Raw genomic sequence first — 23711 nt, 5'->3', positions numbered from 1 at the left:
TAACATCAGGAAAATGAAAACTACAATGAGATACCACCTCACACCTGTCAGAATGGCTAAAATCAACAACAGAGGAAACACAAGCATTGGCAGGGATGTGGAGAAAAAGGAACCCTTGTGCACTGGTGGTAGGAATGAAAACTGATGTATCCACTCTGGAAAACAGTATGGAGGTTCCTCAAAAAGTTAAAAATAGAACTACCCTATGATCCAGCAATCACACTACCTAGTATTTACCCAAAGAATACAAGAACATTAATTCAAAGGGAAATATGCACCCCTATGTTTACAGCAGCATTATTTAAAATAGCCAATGTATGGAAGCAGCCCATGTCTGTAGATTGATGCATAGATATAGAACATGTGGTATGTTACATATCTATATCTATCCATATATATATATATATATCCATATATCTATCCATATATGAATAGATAAAAGATGAAACATTATTCAGCCGTAAAAAATAATGAAATCTTGCCATCTGCAACAGCATGGATGGAGCTAGAGAGTATCATGCTAAGCAAAATAAGTTAGTCAGAGAAAGACAAATACCGTATGATTTCACTCATGTAGAATTTAAGAAACAAGTCAAATGAGCAAAGGGAAAAGGAGAGAAAGACAAACCAAGAAACAGACTCAACTATAGAGAACAAACAGATGGTTATCCAGGGAGGTGGGTCGGAGAAAGGGTGAAAAAGGTGGTGAGGATTAAGGAGTACATTTGTGATGAGCGCTAGGTGATTAAAATGAACACGTTAAAAAAATATCTTAAAACTACTGCCCCAATATTTTTGTGGAGGGTAATTTTTTAAATGAGTCAAGGCAGATAGGAGTCTTTAGCCTATACGTACATTAACTTTTTAGGAACTGTGATTTGCTGAACGCGCATTCTCCACAATTCAGCAGGCTTAACAATGCAGCTACTTGATGCGCCCGCAGCCAGGTGTCTCTCTCAGCCATTGTTCGTGAGGCAAGTCTCCGCTGCCCTGGGTGTCTTGATTTGAAGAAGCCACTTATTCTCTTTTAAATGTGAGCAGCTCAGCAGGTTGAAATATAAACATTTTTTTTCAACCAAGTTCAAAGAACATGAACAATCTACAAAGGACATAAGCAAATGTCATCGAAATTGCAAAGCCATAGGTTCCAGACCCTGCTAGATTTCAGTTTTGTGAATATTTCATCAACCATTTGAACAAGAGAGAGCAGCTGACCTACCTGGCTTAGTTATCAAAGGGATCTGTTGTTATCCTGTAATGACAAAAGTAGGTCTGCATGACAATTTAGCAGCAAAAGCCATTTCTTTCAATTTTATCCTTTAAAAAACTGCCAGGTAATTAACTTCACAGCAGTTTTGTTGGCAAAGTAATACTACAGATAAAATGAAACTTTCATTAATAATCGACCGTGAAAACTGTAGTTAAATGCTGTTTGGCTAATATAAGCACTAACAGAAGTAGGCAGAGCAGAATGATTGTGAGAGGCTGGGGCAGAAGCAATCACAGGGGTGTTCCAGCACCAAAGGGCTAACAGATGAAAGAAAATGGGAGATCAAAAACAAGAGCAAACTATTATTTATAATACCTGTATTTTCACATATTTATGGGCTAAACAATTGATGACAGTGTTCAAAGTCCAACTTGAATTTCCCTTTAAAAGACACTTACTCAAAAGTTTTTCATTTGTGTGAAGACTCAAATAAATAAGAAAACACACAAACATGATAACCTACAGCCCATCACAGCACATGACGAAATACCCAATTAAGCCACTGATAACTATTCATCAAAGCAAGCACTTTATTTCCATTTTAAGGTCTATGTCTTGTCCATTTTACTGTCCTCTAACTAAGTGCTACTGACAATGACTACTTTTCCAGCTACTGTGTGACTTGGGGTTTTTTTTCCCCCATACACAACCTTCTGAATAACTTCAGAAAAAAATAGTTTGCGTTCAAAGGAACCCTTGGATAAATAAAACCTTTCATCTACAAAATATGTGCAACTCCTTTTATGCAGAAAACAAAACAAAAGGCAAAGGAAATAATTTCCTTTTCCTCAAAGGGATGTATATCTCAGCTTCAGTATCTAGGTTATCCATGCAATTTGAGCAAAATCATGGAGAGTGGAGAGACTAACCTCACACTAAAGATAATTTCTTAGCTTTTATACTTGCATGTTGTTAAAATGATGTGTGTTTATACTCCTTTGATCTGAAGATCACTAAATAGCATCAAGTCTTTTCTACTGATAATTAAGTATCTTCAAGGATAAATAATAACTTTTTTTTTTTTTTTTTTTTTTTTTTTTTTTTTGGTAATGGTGAGACCCAGATACTGAACTTGCTACTAAACTGCTTTGGGCAAAGATCAGAAGTAGAAAATAAAATGTTCCACTTTTGTTAACCTGTTCTAAGTATCAGGCCACATTATATCCTAGGGAATTATTTTTAATAAAATTGTTAAAAAGGAGAAAAGCAATGATGTTGCAGAAAAGAGATACAGGGCATGGATATAGTCATAAATAAAAATCTCTATTGCAAAGGATTTTTGTTGCACCAGTGGTGACATTAGAACGTCAACAATCTGTTTTGAACTGGTCCATAATTTTTGGTGCAATTCAGAAATAATTGCTAATGTGCTTCTTAACTTGCAATTTTCAGAGTCATAAACCTTAAAATTCACTCTGGAAATATTTGGGCTCTTTATTTTAAAATTTGAGAAAGAGAATGCCTGCTATCTTTTCTGAATGTTCTTGTTCAGAGACTAACAACTCTCTAGATCTGTAATAGGGAGGTATGACAGTCTGTTACACAAAGAACCAAGGGAGTATATAAAGAGCAGGAAAGGTAAATAGAAATGAGTACTTGGTTGCCAATCATCAAACTAATACAGAAAAAACTATGTTTTTCTGATTCAAATATTTTAATCCCTGTTGATTTTTAGATAAAATGAACAATATATAATTAGCTTAAGTCACACATAGTCCAGTTATTTGGCCTTAAAATGAGAAAAAGCATCTTATTCTTTAAGCTAAAACGCAATTTATTTATGAAGAAATATTTCAAATGAATAACTTAACACCCAAACTCCGGAAAATATTTTATTATGAATAGTTTGTGAGGTTTCTTTTAAAGAACTCTAACAAAATATATTACTCTAACAAAATATATTATATTACTCTAACAAATTATATTACATTCTTTTTTCCCATTTAACAAACTTGAAATCTTTTTTACAAATCTAAAATGATTTTGGCTGTGATTATGCAGTTATACAAAGCCTGGCAAAATCATACTAATTAAATTTAAAATAAATGTCTAAGATAAATACTGAAAGTAAAATATTTTGCAAATCCATTTCCAGTCTAACCAGTTATCTTTCCCTCCAATGGGCTGAACAAGCACACTGTTAAATGATTGGCCTCAACCACAATTAGAAACCAGTTACCTGCCACAGGATTCAAGGCTTCATGTATTCTGGGCTCCTTGGCTGATGGCTGATAGTAGTGGAAAATGACATTCCCACTTCCCATCTTCATGCTACAGCTACACATGGGATCACAGGAAGCATCCATACAAGATACCTCATATTATAACAGTCCTTAATCTGAGACATCTTCCTCCAAACACACACACACACACACACACACACACACACACAAAGATCTATGTTGTTCTGTCTATGCAAATGGCTCGAGCCCACTCCCTAACTCTCCTGTTATGAGTTTTTCCTATTAGAATGAAGAATTTTGGGTGTTATGACCAGATACCTTTCGTTAGATATAAGCCCTCAAAAGGCCAGGCTTGGCTTATAAATATTGCTGCAACATTAATGTAAAGATGGCCATACATTTTTTTGAACTAGCATTTTCACTGGGTAAATACCGAGTAATGGAATTATTGAATTATGAATGACAGTTCTATTTTTAATTTTTTGAGGACCCTCCACACTGTTTTCCATAGTAGCAATACCAATCTACATTCTTACCAGTCATGCATGGGGGGGTTCCTTTAAATACACACCCTCACCAATACATTTGCTATTTCTTGTCTTTTTGACTTAGCCACTCTGACAGGTGTAAGAGGATGAAGTACTGTGGTTTTGATTTGATTCTCCTGATGATTAGTGATGATGAGCAGCTTTTCATGTGTCTGTCGGTCATCTGTATGTCTTCTTTGGAGAAATGTCTGTTCATGTCTTCTGCCCATTTTAGATTATTTTGTCTGGGATTGAGTTGTAATTATTTATTTATTTTAAAGATATTTATATAATATATACTATACATATATTATGTATTTTATATATACATAAAACTCCTTACTAAATATATCATTTGCAAATATCTTCTCCCATTCAGTAACACTCCTTTTTGTTTTGTTGATGGTTTCCTTCACGGTGCAAAAGTTTCTTATTTTTATATAGCCCCAATGGTTTACTTTTGCTTTTGTTTCCCTTACCTCAGTAGACATATCTAGAAACTGCTGCTACATCCAATGTTAAAGAAGTTACTGCCTATGTAGTAGGAGTTTCATAATTTCATGTGTCACAGTTAGGTCTTTGATTCATTTTATTTTTGTGTATGGTATAAGAAAGTGGTCCAGTTTCATTCTTTTGCATATAGCTATCCAGGTTTCCCAACACCATTTGTTTAAGAAACTGTCTTTTCCCAACTATATATTCTGCCTCCTCTCCCATAGATTAATTGAACACATAAATGTTTGTTTGTTTCTGGGATCACTATTCTTCTCCATTGACCTATGTGTCTATTTTTATACCATTACCATACTATTTTGATTACTACAAGCTTTGTAATATATCTTGAAATCAAAAAACGTGATACCTCCAGCTTTGTTCTTCCTTCTCAAGACTGCTTTGGCAATTTGGGATCTTCTATGGTTCCCTATACATCATAGTACTATGTGTTCTAAATCTGTGAAAAATGCTGCTATTGTTTTGAAAGAGATTGCTTTGTAGTAGTATGGACATCTTAACAATATTAATTCTTCCAATCCATGAGCATAAAATATCTTTCCATTTGTTTGAGTCACCTTCAATTCCTTTCATCAGTGTTTTACAGTTTTCAGAGTACAGGTCTTTCACCTCTTTGGTGAAGTTTATTCCTAGATATTTTATTCTGTTTGGTCTGAACAAAGATGGAATTGTTTTCTGCATTTTGCTATTACTGTATAGAAACACTACCAATTTCTGGGTATTAATTTTATATCCTGCTAAGTTTACTGCATTCATCAATTATTTCTAATAGTTTTGATGGTGCAGTCTTTAAGGGTTTCTATGTATAGTATCATGCCATCTGCAAGTAGTGACAGTTTAATTTCTGCCTTGCCAATATAGATTCCTATTATTTCTTTTTCTTGTCTAATTTCTGTGACTAGGATGTCTAGTACTATGTTGAATAAAAGGGGTAAGAGTGGACATCCTTGTCTTATCTCTGATCTTCCAGGAAAGTCTCAATTTTTAACCATTATGGTATTAGCTATGGGTTTTTCTTACAGGGCCTTATAACACTGAAACAGGTTCCCTCTAAACCCACTTTGTTGAGATTTTTTTTTGTCATGAACAGGTGTTAAATTCTGTCAAATGCTTTTTCTCCATCTACAGAGATGTTCGTATGATTTTATCTTTCCTTTGTTAATGGGTGTACCATATCGATTGATTTGCAAATATTGAACCATCCTAGCATCATGGTGAATGATCCTTTCAACACTTATGATATTTTCTAACTTGCTATGGAAAGAGACAACTGACTTTTGTGGCTGTGTCAAGACAAAATGATAAAATGACAAAAGAATTCCTATTTCCCCATAGAGTTCTACATACTTTACCTGCACAAGGTCCAAATATAAAATCATGTTACTTCTATAACTCCATGAAAATTACAGTTTTATCTGTTATTTTCAGTCTAAAAACAATGTGTCCTGATAAGTATACCAAATATTTTAATCAGAATTATATGCTGTGTGTTTACAAATTATATATGCATGATAAGACAATGCTGTATTTATTTCAGTATCCCCAAAACCCACGATGTTTATGAGATATGAAGTACTCAATGTATATAAACTGAATTGATATTAAACACATATAAGCTAGTAGGAGGAAGAGAAAGAATAAGGAGAGAAAAAGAGACCTATGTTGGCCAGTTGTATGTACTCACCTCCCAAGTAGTCAAAATATGCATAAGAATTATATTTTTAGGTGTAAGAAGTTGAAACCTGTTCCTAAAGTTTCCAACAAGAAAAACATACATATTTCTTCAAACATTCATATGGAAGGCCTATTTTAGGTAAAAATATGGCCTCATCATCCTCTGGAAGTAATGTGTAATGAAAGAAGACAGAACCGAGGGTGCTGATTTACTGCTCTCTTAGGTGCCTTTCCTAGCTAGTTTATTAAGGTGCCATGAAAATGCCTCTGGAATAAGCCTGTTTCCTTTTTTTCAGGGAATAGTAATTCTTCTGACACTCAGCCATAGAGCACAGAGAGCAAAATATGGAAATTAAGATGATAAAAATATTAAGTAAAATATGTATTTTTCTTCATGCTTCATTAATTTAAACAAATCAATATTTGATCAACAGCAGGTAATATGGAATTATGCTATAAAGTTGCACTACCAAAAATAGTACCTGTCAGTGTTTATAAAGTCATTATGCTCTAACATTATTTCAAATAAATTTTAGGTGACAAAATACTGCAAAACAATCCTAGTAAAGAGAAGGAAAACATTAACAGATTTACTTGGTTGTTCTTGTTAAGTAAAAAAATACAGAATTATTCTGATTAAGAAGTGGTCTGTGATTCCTATAATAAAATCTACAATACTAATGTCCAACGCTAGGACTGTGTAAAATTCTAGGAAGCTGGAAGTTCCTGCTTCCCTCCCTTCTTGAGGCCAGTGCAACTACTAACTGCAAACCCTAGCAGAGCAGCTGCTGCCTTCCTCCCCACTACCCACCCATTGCCCATAACACATACCAGCAGCCAGAGAGAGACCAAACAGACATGTGCAACTTTGTGAAATAGCACTGCCAGAGGAAAAAAGAACAAGACATAAGAAGACTGAAATTCAACATGACAAAAGACATAACCACCATGATTTTCAAGTTAAGAATTCAGTACATGAATTTAAGAAAAAGATGAAACCCCCTTTTTCTTAATCTCTTGGGCCACTAATTAGGCTCCCAGAAGGACAGATATCTAAAAACAAATATCTTCAGAGAGAAGTTAAGGGTCTTCAGCGCAGATCACAAAGGATAAGTGGTTTCAGAAGAAGAAAAAATGGAATTTCTCTGAATTGAAGAAAAACCAGAGTCTCCTAATTAAAAGAGCTCAGCAAATCCCGTAAATGTTTGACATAGATTTAACCACATCCTAGTACAGTTATCAATTTTTTTATGAATGATTCAAATTTTCAAAAATGAAGGAAAAAAACCTTAAAACCTCCTAGGCAGAGAGTACCTGACTCCTACAATACAAAGTAAAACACCCAAATCAGAACATATACTTCAAGATAGGAGAAGATGAAAAGCCTAGGAAACAACAGTGGGAGTGGGAGAACATATTTATGTTATATAACAATATAATTACATATATATATCTCAATAGAATAATTACATTGGAAGACAAATAGTAGTAAGCCACTAAAAGTATTAGGTAATCTCATTAAAACTTAGGAGTTAGGGGACGCCTGGGTGGCTCAGTTGGTTAAGCAGCTCAGGTCATGATCCCAGCGTCCTGGGATCAAGTCCCACATCCGGCTCCTTGCCCTCCGCAGGGAGCCTGCTTCTCCCTCTGACTCTGCCTTCCACTCTGTCTGCCTATGCTCGCTCTCGCTCTCTCTCTGACAAATAAATAAATAAAAAATCTAAAAAAAAAAAAAAAAAAAACTTAGGAGTTAGGTCTCACATATGCAAGTGTATCCCTTTCTAAAATACATGCCATGGTGGTACTAAGTTTACACCACACTCATGCACTTACTATAATACTGTATAATGTTATCCTTCATCCAGCGTTGGGATCTGTACACTCTGAACCATTAGCCTTTAGAAAATCTGAAGGTATTAATTTCATTCCAGAACATACCAAAATGGATAGTCAATGAAGGAAAAACAAACCTCAAAGGCACGTGGGTGGCTCAGTTGGTTAAGCATCTGCCTTCGGCTTGGGTCATCACCTCCTGGGATGGAGCCCTGTGTCAGGGTCCCTGCTCAGTGGGGAGCCTGCTTCTTCCTCACCCCTCTGCTCTTGCTCTCTCTCTCACACACACTCTCTCTCAAATAAATAAAATCTTTAAAAAAAAAAAAAAAAGGACAAACCTCAATTTCTCTATATTCTCTACGTCTCAGATTAAGTGCATCTTTTCCTTGGTATAAAAGTGAGATATCAATGCCACACACATTGTATTATTATTGACATTTGGAGTGTATGTTGGCCCTGGATATACCTCTCCTTTTAAAAGACAAGGGGGGAAATGGTGGAACAAATAAAAATGTTTGGTAGTATACAATAAAAAGATGAGCATGTCACAGAAAACCGAAGTATGTGTATGTCATACATTTTTTATGTATGACCTCAATTTTTTTAAAATGTAAATGACTTCAAAAAGAGAGGAAGCTAAAGATTAATTGATCAGGGGGAAAAACAGTCTAAACTGAAAGGCTATTTTTCTGAAAGGCAGAAGAGCTGGATGAGATAAAGATTTTAAGAACACAAAAATCACAGTCATTGAATTTAAAGTAAATGTCTTAGAAGCACTAAAGATCAGAACCAACAATGCAGTATCTAATTGGAAAAAGCTTTAGAATTTTACCTACAGTGCAGAAAGAATAGTGAAGAGATAAAAAAAAAATCGTAAGAGAAAATAGTAGATATATAGGAAAGTGACTCATCAGTACATATAAATAGAATTACTACAGATGGGAAAAGAACAAATGAAAGCAAAATAGTACAAAAAGTTGTAATACAAGAAAACTTCCCTAAACTTACAGAAAACACATATAAATCTACATATTTAAAAGAAATCATCATAATTAAAGCAAAAACAATGAATAAAGGCCAACTTCTGAACACACCTTGGTAAATTTTTCACTTTTAAGAATAAATAATGATTCATATATACCAAATGAGGAAAAAAAAACTAGATTTCATATACAACGTTTCAAAAAAAGGAGAATCAAGCCATCTTCATTAAAGAGTGAGACACAATGGAGCAATGTCTACAAAACTTTGGGTGAAAAAAGTTGAACCCAGAGGTCTATACTTAATCCTGTTAGCATTCATGAAGTCAACAGAAATGTATTCTTCAGTAATGCCATGGACTCAAAACAAATTTTACTACATACACCAAAATCAATTTCCAGTATATTAAAAAAAAAATGTACAACAATGAAATAAAAAAGTACTAGAAGAAAATATTAGTTGTTATTCTCGTTTCATGATAAGAAAAACTTTTTAAGCATAAATACAAAGGCAGAAAACATAATTAAAAATGATAATAGATTTTGCTTGCAAAAATTAACTTGTACACATAAATATCAAAAGCCAAAAGCATATAAATGGAAAAAAATTAAGCCTGGTATAAGATAGCTATAGGGCTATCATTCTTAATGTAAAAGGAAATTTCTCACAGTAGTGTGAAGAATAACTCAATTAAAAAAAATAGGCACAAAATATGATCAATTAAATCACTAAAAGAAAATTTAAATTAATGCATGAAACATGAAAAAATAGAAATGATCAGCCATGCTTTTATATATCCACACACACACACACGGGCAATTTTTTTTTTATTGGCAATGTTGACTAGAGTAGTGGGAAATGGACACTTTCATACACTATTTCATGTAACACAAGGTAACACAACTTTCCTAGAGAGCTTTTAGGGCAACATATGCTATTACCTCTAAAATTATGTGCACACTTCAACAGAAATTCCAATTTCAGAAAAACACCCAGCAAGATTTATTGTGGTCCAAAGTGTAATCACCAAAAATGACCAACTGTACTTGATTGTTTCACATGCTTCCAGAAAATGGAATACCATGCAGCTATTAAATATGTAGTAGAAGAATACCTAAACCCATGATGATTTTTAATAAATACTCAGTAAATTAATAAGCAAATGACTAACTGATTCAGTGAAAAACAGAATACAGTTCCATTTACAGAATACTAATTTCATTAAAATTATCAATATATGTATAGAAAATACATTGAAAAAGCAATTTAAATATCCAGCCAAAATATTTATCATGACTATCTTTGAATGATGAAGTTATTGGTGATTTTGTGATCTTCATTATACTTCCACAAAAATTTTGATGATTACAGTAAGTATGCATTAGCTGATATAAGAGAAAAAAGTAAAAAATTTTATGTAAAGTACTGAGCACAAAGTAAGAAATCAATAAATTACAGGTATTTTTAAGCATTAAAGTAATTTCTCTCTTTAATAAAAAGGAGCTCATCAGGGTGCCTGGATAGCTCAGTCAGTTAAGTGTCTGCCTTTGGCTCAGGTCATAATCTTAGGGTCCCAGGATTGATCCCCATATCAGGCTCCCTGCTCAGCAGGGAGTCCACTTCTTCCTATCCCTCTACCCCATCCTCTGCTTGTGTTCTCTCTCTCTCAAATGAATAAATAAAATAAAATTTTAAAAAAGAAAAAAAGAAAAGCAGCTCCTCAAATCTAAAGATGAAGACTATATTATAAAAAATATTTAGTGAGAATTTACCTTATATTAAACCTTATATTACTATTTTAGAGTCCTTTCCCTCTGGTACAGACTTATCGCATTATATATAAGATAGTGCCTAGTGTGTTTGAAACCACTATTACAGAGTTTCTCAAGAATTTGGATGCCAGTACATTTTGGGGGATGTTTGCAGGGCATAGTACAATACCTTTGGTTCATAATCCACAGGGGTGATCAAAAAATATTATTTTAATCACAGTCATATGATGGCACAGGAAATGATTTTTATATAAATTATTACCTTAAACTAACATAAATGAAGCCTTTATTATAAAAAAAAAAATTTCTTTAGGCTCTCAACCAGAGATGAGGAGAAAGAGAAAGCATCCTTGCTTTCCATGAACAGCTGAACACCCTTAAAATTCATGCTTTCTGTGTACTACGACCATTTCTTCCCTATATAGATACTATTTATTTTCAGGATAGGCATGCAATCGTACTATTCAAGTGTGTTCTGAGGGTTATAATCCAACTTCCTAGGCAGAACTGGTATAAAAATAATTAGTTTTACAGAGCAAGGAATATCTACTACTAAAATTATATGGTGGCAATAATAGTAATCACAATGATCACAAACGCAAGCATACATCAGAACCAACATAAAACATAAAGTCAGCCCCACCTTGACAGATTTATCTAAACTTTATAGACAAGACAAATGAAAAGGAAGAGTAAGGAAAAATTATAAGTGGGAACTGAATATCCATCACAGAAAAATATCTGGAAATAGGTACATGTGGTTAAAATAAACAGATAATGATCTTTCAGTACCATAAAAACATCCCTTATCTTCCTTATTCGTGAACTCATACCACTACATCAAAACTGATATAATCTGTGTTCTCCCATTCAAGGTTGAAGTCTGTATATGCTGTACTGCTAGCCTGGAGACATTTCAGGAACTGGGGGAATGTCAGACAGGATGAATGCGTCTGTCATGAAAGGAAGAAAAATCCCAGTCTCTCCCCGTCTCTTGAGTTTTAAAGTGGATTTCTTCATTCAACTGTGCTTGAAACATCATTACTGTACATACTGCATTATCCTATAATATGTATATTTACAAATAAACACTTCAACCAACATATAACCTGTGACCTAAAACAATGACATACAAATACAAAGGGTTTTTTTTTTTTTAAGATTTCATTTATTCATTTGAAAGAGAGAAAGACAGAGACAGACAGAGCACAAGCAGGTGGAGAGGCAGAGGGAGAAGGAGAAGCAGACTCCCTGCTCAGCTGGGAGCCTGACATGGGCTTGATCCCAGGACCTGAAGATCATGACCTGAGCTGAAGGCAGACGCTTAACTATCTGGGCCACCCAGGTGCCCCTAAACAGAAAATTTTTAAAGTAACAATCAAAATGTCAATCTGTATAGGCATTTCACATAAACTTAAGAATAGATGCATTCATTTTTCTACTGTAAATTATGATCTATGATCATTTTATGAAAATATAAAGTTTATGAAAAGCATTTTTAAAATAAATTCAAGAAACCTTAAAGTACTTTTATAATATTAATCCTAAGCAATGTGATTTTATCAAGCCTGAGGTAGATGTTACTATCTATAATCATCCCTCAATTTTTAGATAAAAATGTAATATCACTGTAGTATATTATCCTTTTCTGTGTACCTAAATGAGTTATAATTTTCCAAATTATATACCTTTGGATAACACAAAAGGTTTTGTATTTGTAAGGAATTTTTTGCAATGATAAAAATTAAATCAATACTAAACATTAAAGAACATCTGAATTTCAACAATATATAAAAATAAAACAAATACGCATTCAATAAAAAACAGAAAGAAATATCCCTCCAACTCTAATTGTTAATATATGATTAATAGAATTATAGTTGGTTTGTTCTCTTTTCCAAAGTTAATCTGCTGTCATCTTACTGTTTTGTGAGTAGCAGTAAGAATGACAATAATAATAATTCAAGTAATTCGGAACAATTTGTAAGGAGAGATAAAATAGGTAGAAGCCTCAGTAAGACAGCTGAAAAAAATCTCAAATTCATTTACCTCAAAACAAGGATGATAAAACTTGATGCCATGTGGTCTGAGGATATTTTTAACCAATGCAACAACATACAAAGTAGAAGTAGGTGGTATGTTTATTACAAAGATAACTCCTTATTTTAATTGTTTCAGAAGTTCCAACCAATACAACAAAGCTGGAAACTCTTCACTTTTTGAAAAAAGACAAAGTGATCACTAGTTTTAAATATTTTGGTGTTCTATCCAGATAGCATATGAAAATGAACTGGAAAATTATTAGAACTCACAAAATAAATTATTTAATACAAATACTTGAATTCCAATAGCTTTCATATAGTCTTAGGAAATAATTTAAAAACAAGATAGAAAAAGATCCCACTAACAGAATCATATATAAAACTAACAAGAAATTCCCAGAATTTATATAAAGAAATCCATGAGACTTTATTGGGAGAGGTAGATAAGACTTAAACAAATGGATACACATAACCATGTTCTTGAATGAAAAATACATTACAAAGATTTCAAATCTCCCTAAATTAATGTAGAAACTCAGAACTTCACCAAATGATTTTGAAGCTTAGCTGAGAGATCAAATGACCCAGAAGAAAACAGCCAAGACTAATTTGAACAAAAAAATAATCAGGGGAAGTGTAAATTATCAGATACTAAAGCATATTAACAAATTCTAATAAAATTAAAAGCAAATTAGTGAACTATCCCAAAAGGTTCTCAATTACCTATTACTGGAAGTATTCGACTAAGAGATGTAATGGAAACAGTATAATAAAGAGAATCTTCTTATTGGGCCAAAGCTGTTCTGTGTCATTTTCAGTTTCCTTCAATGTTATATTCCGTGCCTCCATACATGAACAATGATACATCAGATACTTCTGAAATACACAGTATTTTGTAGTTAGAATTTCATAGTTTACCAGACAGTATTATAGTCATAGTAAGTATGTAACTGCTGAGCTTGCCTGCCTATAACTTGGGTGCCCCAACATAGCATAAAATGCAACCTACACATTTTCAGAGGGTACCCACCTAATAAGAGCAGGAGGTTTAGAAGCCTAGTGTGTCCCCTTCATGGCTCCCATCATTCTATATTATAGCCCAGGGGTTCCTTATTGCATATAAATGTATTGGTAAGAGGGTTGGAGTCAAGCTCCTTCATGACTGAATGTTGTAAGTGTTAGGAAGGAGCTGAAGCAAACCCTGTCTGAAGCATGGAATCAGCATAGTCTTCAGCTCATGGGGCAACTGCAGGTGCTAAGATGTTGGCCATCCTCACAGTGAAGCATCTTTAAGGGTACTGCCCAAGCCCCTGCTGTTACAGTTTGTTCAGTTTTGTCCTCTAATTGGTATGGGCCAGCAGCAATAGCAACTGCAATGAAAAACATAAGCTCTGTGGAGGTGAGATCCTGCCATACCATAAAGCTGTTCCTGAAGACTGAGCCAAGCACAAAATGGCAAAATTGTGTCCCCTGCTCTGGAGTCAGTGTTGGTGCTGATGCAGAGCTCACCGGCGCATATCCAGTGTCATCTCAGAAACTGAGCCCTCTCACCTTACCAGACTAAAGCACAAGGTGCTATACTACCAGTGTTAGCCTTTCAGTTTACTTCCCAGACATATCTGGGGGTCCAAGCCCATTCCCAAAGTCCTAGATCCAGACACCCTCTGACATCTTCCACCTCAGAGTTCCAAAGCCTCACTTTCCCTAGTTTCTCAGATGAGCAGTGCTTCATTCTAGGTCTAGAAACTCCTTTCTCCCAGAATAGTCAGTGCTTCTCCCTTTGTGTGGCTACAAAATGTCCTCCACCTACCCTCTTCAAGGAGACAGTGCTCCATGAAACCAGCAGGATTGTAAATTCCCAACTTCACTGTGACACAGAAGCACTTTTCTCACTGAAGAAAATAAAACATGCAAATTTCATCTCTGGAATGATTTCCGTTCTCATCTCCCACAAATCTCACCATACTATACCATTCCAGGTGACCTTGTCACAAATTCAAATTCCGGGACCCTGACCTCAATCTACTGAATCAATACCTTAAAGAAAGAGTCTAGGACTAGACATTTGTTAACAGTCTCTGTGGAATTTAGATATTAAAGTTTAAGAATCACCACTCTGGGCTTTAATTACTTTACCTTTACCTCTTTCCCATTTCATCAGCATAAAACAATACTACACAGTTTTCATTATACTTTCTATTTCTGTGGCTCAGCAAGAACATCTTATCCAAGTTGAAAGAAGAGGATGAATAGAAAGGCAAACAGAAATGACAGCAGTGGCGATGGATAGAACTATCAGAAAGAGAAACAGCAAATTGTAGAGATTCCTTTTCATAGAAAAAAAGAAAGTTAGCAACAAGTTGAAAGGAGAGAAAGATGTATCCAGAAACCATAGAGACACACTAACATCTTCGGCTTCATTCCCTTCACTCTCACAAGCAAAGAAAAAAACTGCATCTCCTGCTCCTGCCTCCATGCACAGTCTTTTCGCTGACTCCTCTGCTTAGCAGGTTATGCCAAGTGCTGGTTCACATTCTGCTTCAACAGTGAACAAAACAGACAAGGTCACATCAGTATGGAAGTCACTTATCTAACACGGGACATCAGCACTAAAGAAGCAAACACACATAATTTTAAAAGGGCAATAACTTCTAAAAAGAAAGGAGGAGATATGATAAGAGGGAATAATAGGATGGTACAAGAGAAGGCCTCCATGAAGAAGGGACATTTAAACATCGTTGTTAGACTGGTGAACTATGCAGGAAATGGGGAGGCAGGGGCTCCAGGTATTAGGGAAGAGTGACGCAGACAGAAAGTAAATCAAGTGCAAAGGCTTTGAGGTGGAAATAAGCTTAGTATCTTAGAGTCTGCATGGTGGACAGAATAGTTGAAGAAAATGCACAAGGGGAAAGAATGAAGAGAGAATTTGAATCAATACTCAGAGATCAAATCATGCATGGCCTTAAGGCCACTGTCAAGCTACTTGGTTTTATTTTTATGTACCACTGGAAGTCATTAACAAGTTTGAAGCCAGAATAGTTCATCTTTTTTTCTTTTGTAGAGATCACTCCAATTGCTATGTGAAAAATGGATGGAGGTAGCCAAGGAAGGAAATAAGATGAGCATTATAGGCAGGAGATGATGGTTGGTTTGTTTGTTGCTTTTTATAAGGGTATTTTCTTTTGTGAAACCTGGGAAGGGAGATAGTACCAATTACTACATGGAAGTAGAACATCCTTGAGAGATGGCACTCAGGGGTTCAGTCTTAAGTGCATTATATGTGAGATACTTGCATAAAATATGAAAAATTCAGGTAGTGTAATGTGAACATCAGGAGCATGGAACTATGAACTGAGCTGGATAATAAGAATTTGAGTTATTTACCTAGAAACGGTACTGAAAACTATAAAAACACATAAGATGACCCAAGAAGAGTGCATAGTGAAAAGAAAGGAAGGAAGGAAGCAAGCAAGAGAGCTAAATATATATATAAGTAAGTAAGTAAGACTGAGATGGAGCATGGGACCTTGGTTACTCCAACATCAGAAGTCTGTGAACAAATAGCCACGTCTATTTAACTAGTCCCAGAGAACTTGTATCAGTGAGCAATGCCAACTGCATCAACCAGATGAGAAGATTAAGAGCCCCCACTGTAGGACAAACTCTAAACCCTTCAGTTACATGTCCCATGCTATCAACAGATATAATTACCCGCTCTATGTGCATCATAGTCCAATAAATGTGGCTCAAGAAGTTACTAGTTACTATCATGTATCAGACATTATATAGGCCACTTGCACACATTAGGAGAAGTCAGGGCTCTGGAAAATAATGACTAAGCACAGAGCCCAAAGTTTAAAAAACATCTATAATCTTGGTGCCAGGCAGCAGCACACCAACCTTGAGAAACAAAGACAACAAGGGATGCCAGACTCCAAATCTCTCTCCATTCAATGCGTAGAAGACAGAGTCCTCCCGTATCCTACTCAACTAAAAAAGATCTCAGCGTTCTCTGGAAGCCTTAAGAAGAAAACGCTAGACTTTGGCTGATAGGACAGAGAGTACTCAAACGAGATATTATAATAGATGTAGTCAGATCAGTAGAGTGAGTCATAGGAGTTAAATATATATAACAAGTGTTAAATAAGCTTATTCAGTAGGGTACAACCGAAAAATAGTCTTTTTTCCCTCCTTACTGTGGTCTTTCAATCTGTTCTTCACATTTCCATCCCTGTTGGTGTGTTACAGTGGAGACAAGCTTCTATTTTACAAACAGCCTCCTAATAACCAGGACTGACATGCAGGAGGTAAGAGAGAACCATTTAAAACCGCCTGTCAGGATATAAGGCCACCGCATCAGGGGGAACTTATATGAGATATAATGAAACAGGAAGTCAGGATCATGCCTTTGAAGGTAACAAACCCCTTCAAATAAATCTTTTATTCTGATCAGTCTAGCCTGCAGATTTTCTTTTTATATGTGGCCCTTGTGTCTTTGTGGTTTTGGCCACTACTTAGCAAGTCATTCTCTTTAGAATATTTGCGATCTTGTCACCTATTATATTTAGCATTGAGGATCCATCCAAGACTCTTAAACAACAAGATTGTAACCCATTAAACAAATCCTTTGTCATAAATGACATCATCCCCATTTTCCAAATGAGAAAACGGAAGCTCAGAGAGACTAAGTGACTTGTCCAAGATGCAAAGAGGCAGAATGAGACTTGTTCCAAGTCCTGTCCAACCCCTAACTTTAATTATACTGCAATGATACACGTTTGAGAAATCAAGCCAGATAATAAGCTGGAATCTACCCACCATATTAGTTAATCTGTACATAACAAATTAGTGATCTTTTTCAACCTGGGCATGGACTAAAACTACTTTTTAAAACTATAGATGCCAAAATCCCAATCCCAACACTCTGATTCAAAAGTCTGTGAGAGAGTTTATTAATCTGTATCTAAATTCATTTTTAAAATGGAAGCCCCTGGGTTAAACTCTCACCTTTTATTTAAAATGTTATTTGAAGTTGTCTTAGAGCCAACTGGAACTCCTAGTGAACAAACCTGTTAAGAAATCTGCAAACCTAGGAATGGAAGCAAATAAAGGATGTTTGTTTCAAGTAAAGTGAAGAAGCAAATTATACTGTTGAAGTACATGTCACTCAGGCACACAAAGAATAAGGAGGGTTCCTTCTATGAGCAAATTACAAAGCCAGCACAGAGGCAAGTAAAGCAGTGATTATCAACTAACCTGACATCTGCCTGAATTCTGTCTGAATCTGATCAAAGTATAGCACAGGTAAATTCCTAATTTACCTTGCTCATAACTTCATCTCTTCAAAAACATTGGAACAACCAGGATTTTTTTTAATTAAAATGGCATCTGTTAACATCCCCTAATGCTGCCTCTGCTAATTTTTCACTAAAGTACTTATAAACACAGAGGAAAAGATGAAAACCTACCATCATCTAAAAGTTAGAACTCACAGACAACTTAAAACAAACATCTGGAAAGAATCTCCACAAAGCACAGGAAAAATTAATCAGTTTGCCCTCAAATGGAAGAATGAGTATGTTTTTTTCTCAAATTCACCTCCAAGTATAAATCTGAGAAGTGGATTCAGTCATGACTCAAATGAACAAAGACTAAAAAAGACAATCCAACTTCTTGTCTATTGAAAAGTACAGCCTAGATAAATAACACCTCTTCCAAAATGTTAAGAAGTAGAAAACAGTCAACATGAAACCTATAAAATATTATTTAACAAACTTACTTACTATTCAGAGATTCACTGGTATTCAGAGATTCACTGGTATTCAGAGAAAGAATCATAAATTCTTTCTCTGAATACCACATTATCTGTATCTTACAAGCTTTGATATCTACTTTTATTACTGCTCCATTCTAAAAAAACTTTTTAACCTAGGAGTTACTTGAGAATATATATGTTTTTTAGTTTTTAAACACATGTACTGTTTTATGCCATTTTCCTTTTATTGCTAATTTCTAATCAGATTGTTTTAGGATAACAGATGATGATCTGTATGATACATATTTTTTGAAATCTACTGAGACTACTTGTGAGCCAACAAATGCTAAATGTATACTTGAATGTGTTTTATCTCATGTTAAAATTTTTGTGATTTTATCTTAGATCAGTATTACTGCACTACAACCAATCCAGAGGTAAAGCAGTAAAATTACAAAATTTCTCATTACTAATAATGAGCAGGAAAGTCAAACCATGAACCAAATAAACTGGGTCTTCCAGACACTGGTTGAGCCCATTTTGGTGATTATAGGCTACATAAGAAAACCAGTGTTTCTAATTTTATAAATCTAATGGATGCTCCTAATAACTAAAACATTCTTCTACAATACAATCAGAGGAGATTCTAAAGGCTTGTATATTATCTTTAATAATAAATGCTAACATTTTATATCTAGAAAAAAACCCAAGTTTTTAAGTAATTATAGGTTACACTTAGCCAGTAGCAAGTGTCTTCTCAGCGAGTTCAGACTCTGAAGTTGACCACTTCTGGATGGAAAACCGAATGAGGAATTATTACAGAATAACAATATTAGACACACAATGATGTCTGCTTCTTGATAGCATGAAGAAACAGCTCAAGGTTTGATATATTTGTAGTGACTGCCATTTCTCACCAGAGAAGAGGTGCTTCTGCACTAATCATTGCCAGCTGCCATTACCATCCTGGAATAAGTTCATCTGGAAATAAGATACATACTCACACTTTTACCTGAACAGAAGATTGTTATGGGTTGAACTGTGTCCCCCTCAAAATTCATATGCTGAAATCCTAACCCCTTCACAATGTTACAAACTTTCTTTAACAGGATCATTACAGATGTAATAAGTTAAGATGAGGTCATAATGGAGTAATGTGGGCCCAATTCCACATCACTAGAGATCTTAAAAAAGAAAGAAAGAAGACTATGTGAAAAGATAGAGGTGTGGGAAGGATGCCACGGGAAGATGGAGAACTGGAATGATGCATCTACAAGTCAAGAACACCAAAGATTGTCAGAAAACCACCAGAAGGTAAGAACAGGAAAGAAAGGATTCCACTACAGATTGCAGAGAGAAGTCTACCAATACCTTAGGAGTTGGGAATTCCAGACCCTACAATAAGACAATAAATTTCTGTTGTTCTAAGCTACCTAGATTGTGGTATTTTGTTACATCAGTCCTGGGAAAGTAATACACAAATGTCTGCAGATATTTCTTAGTGACTCTGATGAAGAGTTTGTAATAACATCACAATGTAGGAAATTCAAAGTAATATTTGTTTTAATTAAAGCAGGATAAAAATCTAAATGGAAACAAGAATGAATATCTAGGTCTTTCACTGAGAGAAAACCTAGAAACTATTTGCATTCATTTTGCAATGCTCATTCCTAAAATGTCAATGTCTAGAATAATATTTCAGCATTTTTAAATTCCTAAATTAAATATACTAGAATAAAAATTTAGCAAACAATTACCCTTTGTCTGATATGTGCCTGTCTTAAATGGTCTTCAAAATTTCTAATGCATTAAGCATGAGTTGTGCTCTAATGCAATCTTAAACAAACTCAGGAGACAATATATATGTATATGTAACCACATGAATCTTGAGGAAGGTTAACCCAACTTTTCCTTTGGATATCAAGTCTATGATTTATTTTATTCCATCCAGTAATGAGGTTGAGCAAGGGATAATTACTAGTGTGGAGGATTTCAGCAATCACTTTTTCAAAGGAAGAAAATAAAATTCAGAAATTGGAAATGACTATTACAACACACTGAACAGTAACATTCCTTTTTAGTAGTATATAAAAACATGTACATCATTAACCCATGCTATGATTAACATTTCAATGAATTGAATTCATTTCTTTGGACTAACCTTTCAAGATTATGGACTGCCCATTATCAGTTTAATGGCTTTTTAAAATGTATAATTACATACGCTTATAATATATATAATGACAGAGTTCAAATGTTATCAGTTTAGTCTTTTTTTGTTCTTCTGTTTACTGAATGGCAGAAAAGAAACTCTACTGTTTTCAAATAAAAAACTGCAAATGGCAATTTCACTCTTTACAGTAAATGAATTCATACAAGTTAAAACTCATTACACTACAAAAAACTAGTATGTAACATACTTCAGTGAAATTGGTTGTGTTCTAAGATACCACCTCCCAGCACTTCCACCAGCCTATGCCCAATCCAGCCAGCCAGCCAGCCTACAAAGTCAGCCTAGGTGTCATGTGTCTGGAAAAAAAGTGGCCTATACCTGATCCAGAAGTCCTACCAAAATAGTCATGGCTTAGAGTGCACCCAGCTGGCTGCACGTGATTTAGTCACCCTGCCAAGGCAGACCCAGGGTTGCACACCTATGACCCCCTACCTCAGCCAACCTTACCTGCTCCAGTTCTTACCATCCTGCCAAAGAGGCAATGGCATGGCTTACTCTAAGACCTCCTGGCCATTAGCTGCTCTAGCTCCAGCCATTCTGCCAAACCCACCAGGCACATGCAGTCTACACAGCAGATGCTCCTATACAGGGTCACTGCTTCAATACTAGAAGAGGGAACTGTTCCACTTAACTTACAGAAATAAACACAAAATGTCAAACAAAATTAGGAGACAGTGAAATATGTTCCAAATAAAAGAGAAAGATGCTATGGGAAGATGGAGAACTGGAATGATGCATCTACAAGTCAAGAACACCAAAGATTGTCAGAAAACCACCAGAAGGTAGGAAAAGGAAAAGGATTCTGCTACAGACTGCAGAGAGAAGATAGTCTACCAATACCTTAGGACTTAGGAATTCCAGCCCCTACAAAAAGACAATAAATTGTTGTTGTTCTAAGACAGAACAACATAACCCTAGAAAAGAAAAGAAAAGAAAAAAAAAACCCTAATTAGAAAAGATAAGTAATTTACCTGATAAAGAGTTCAAAGTAAGTCATAAAAGATGCTCACTGAACTTGGGAACAAAACAGATGAACAGAGTAAGAATTTCAGCAAGAGTTTAACAAATTAAAAAAAGAAGATGGGGCGCCTGGGTGGCTCAGTGGGTTAAGCCTCTGCCTTCAGCTCAGGTCATGATCCCAGGGTACTGGGATCGAGCCCAGCATCGGGTCTCTACTCAGCGGGGAGCCTGCTTCCTCCTCTCTCTCTGCCTGCCTCTCTGCCTACTTGTGATCTCTCTGTCCAATAAATAAATAAAAATCTTTAAAAAAAAAAACTCAAAAAAAAAAAGAAAGAAAGAAAGAAGAAGAACAATCTGAGCTAAAGAATATAATAGCTGAAATGAAAAACACACTAGAAGGAATCAACACCAGATTGGATGTTAGAACCTGGATGGCTCAGTCACTTGGGCATCCAACTCTTGATTTTGGCTTGGGGCAGTCTCAGGGTCATGGGATCAAGCCCTGCATGAGGCTCCATGCTCAGTGGGGAGTCTGCTTGAGATTCTTTCCTTCTCCCTCTGCCACTCCTCCCATTCATGCACATGCTCACTCTCTTTCTCTAAAATAGATAAATAAATATTTTTTTAAAAGAACAGAAAAAAAATTTTTTAAATGAGGATAGGTTAAAGGACCTCTGGGACAACATCAAGCATACCAACATTTCTAATGACGGGAGGAAACAAATATCCAGTTCCAAGAAGTACAGAGTCCTAAACAAGATACACCTAAAAAGATCCATACAAAAACATTATAATTATAATGAAAGATAAATAATAAAATCAAAGATAAATAGGACCTTAAAGGCAGCAAATGAAAAACAGCCATGCCCACTGGATATCTCATAAGCTTATGAGTCGATTTTTCAGCAAAATTTTTCAGACCAAGCTGCACCTGGGTGGCTAAACATCTGCCTTCTGCTCAGGTCATGATCCCAGGGTCCTGGAGTCAAGTTCTGCACTGTGCTCCCTGTTCAGCAAGAAGCTGGCTTCTCCCTGTCCCACTCCCCTTGCTTGTGTTCCCTCTCTCACTGTCTCTCTCTGTCAAATAAATAAATAAAATCTTTTTTTAAAAAATTTTTTTAGGCCAACAAAAAGTGGCAGGTTATGTTTAAAGTGCTAAAAGGTAAAAACTGACAACCAAGAATACTCTACCTGGCAAGGTTATCATTCAGAATTGAAGGAGAAATAAAGAGTTTCCAAAAATGCAAAAACTAAAGGAGTTCACCACCACCAAACTGGTTTACAAGAAATGTTAAAGGGTCTTCTTTAACCATTAAAAAAAAAGGCCATAACAGAAAATAAGGAAATACGTGAAAAAGAAAATCTCACTGGTAATGTTGCAGAAGTTCTGAGGCAACCAAGAAACTCAAGTGGCACATGGAAAGCTGGGAGAACACAGTTTTATTAATGTCGCAGGCTCAGTGGGATCACTCCCACAGTCTGAGCACCCAGTCTTTGTTGGGACAGATATTTGTGGGCAAACTAGGGATTTTTCGCAGTTTCTCACAGCTGATTGGCTTGGGGGTCACACGGCAGTTCTTAAAGCTATGTGGAAGTGACTTCGTGGAGAAGTGGCAAGTTATCCTCAGTGGTTCCTCATTTCAGTGATGGCCATTTTGGGCTTTTCCGCCTCAGTAATGGCAAATGAATAGTAAAGGCAGTGGATCAGCCAATTAAAAAGCTAGAATGAAAATTAAAAGAAAAAATGCTGAAATCAACTATAATTATAATACATAGTTAAGGATATCCAAAATAAAAAGATGTATAATATGACATGACAAATGTAAAATGTGGAGGAGAAGAGTAAAAATGTAGTGCTTTTGGAACGCAGCCAAACTTAAGTGACTATCAGCTTAAAACAGGTTGATAAATGTGAATCCAATGGTAACCACAAACCAAACCTACAACAGATACACAAAAAAATAGGGA

General features: G+C 35.3%; 3 long non-coding RNA genes across 6 annotated transcripts in view; 1 reads left to right on the top strand and 2 right to left on the bottom strand.

Annotated features, from left to right (window-relative positions):
* Positions 1 to 23711, bottom strand: part of LOC116588800 — a 318200-nt gene that overhangs the window by 219377 nt on the left and 75112 nt on the right. The window lies entirely within an intron of this gene.
* LOC116588802 lies at positions 860 to 19598 on the bottom strand. The gene is made up of 3 exons (XR_004285095.1): positions 19563 to 19598; positions 1220 to 1252; positions 860 to 1099 (listed from the first exon to the last, which is right to left on the bottom strand). It is a non-coding gene; the product is annotated as an uncharacterized LOC116588802 (long non-coding RNA).
* LOC116588801 overlaps positions 21482 to 23711 on the top strand; it is a 43582-nt gene continuing 41352 nt past the window's right edge. For both annotated transcript variants that reach the window (XR_004285094.1, XR_004285093.1), the window contains exon 1: positions 21482 to 21565. This is a non-coding gene — a long non-coding RNA (uncharacterized LOC116588801). The remainder of the gene's footprint in view (positions 21566 to 23711) is intronic.

Source organism: Mustela erminea, chromosome 4 (genome assembly GCF_009829155.1).
Source record: "Mustela erminea isolate mMusErm1 chromosome 4, mMusErm1.Pri, whole genome shotgun sequence".
NCBI classification, from domain to species: domain Eukaryota; kingdom Metazoa; phylum Chordata; class Mammalia; order Carnivora; family Mustelidae; genus Mustela; species Mustela erminea.
This window is presented reverse-complemented; position numbering and strand designations above follow the sequence as displayed.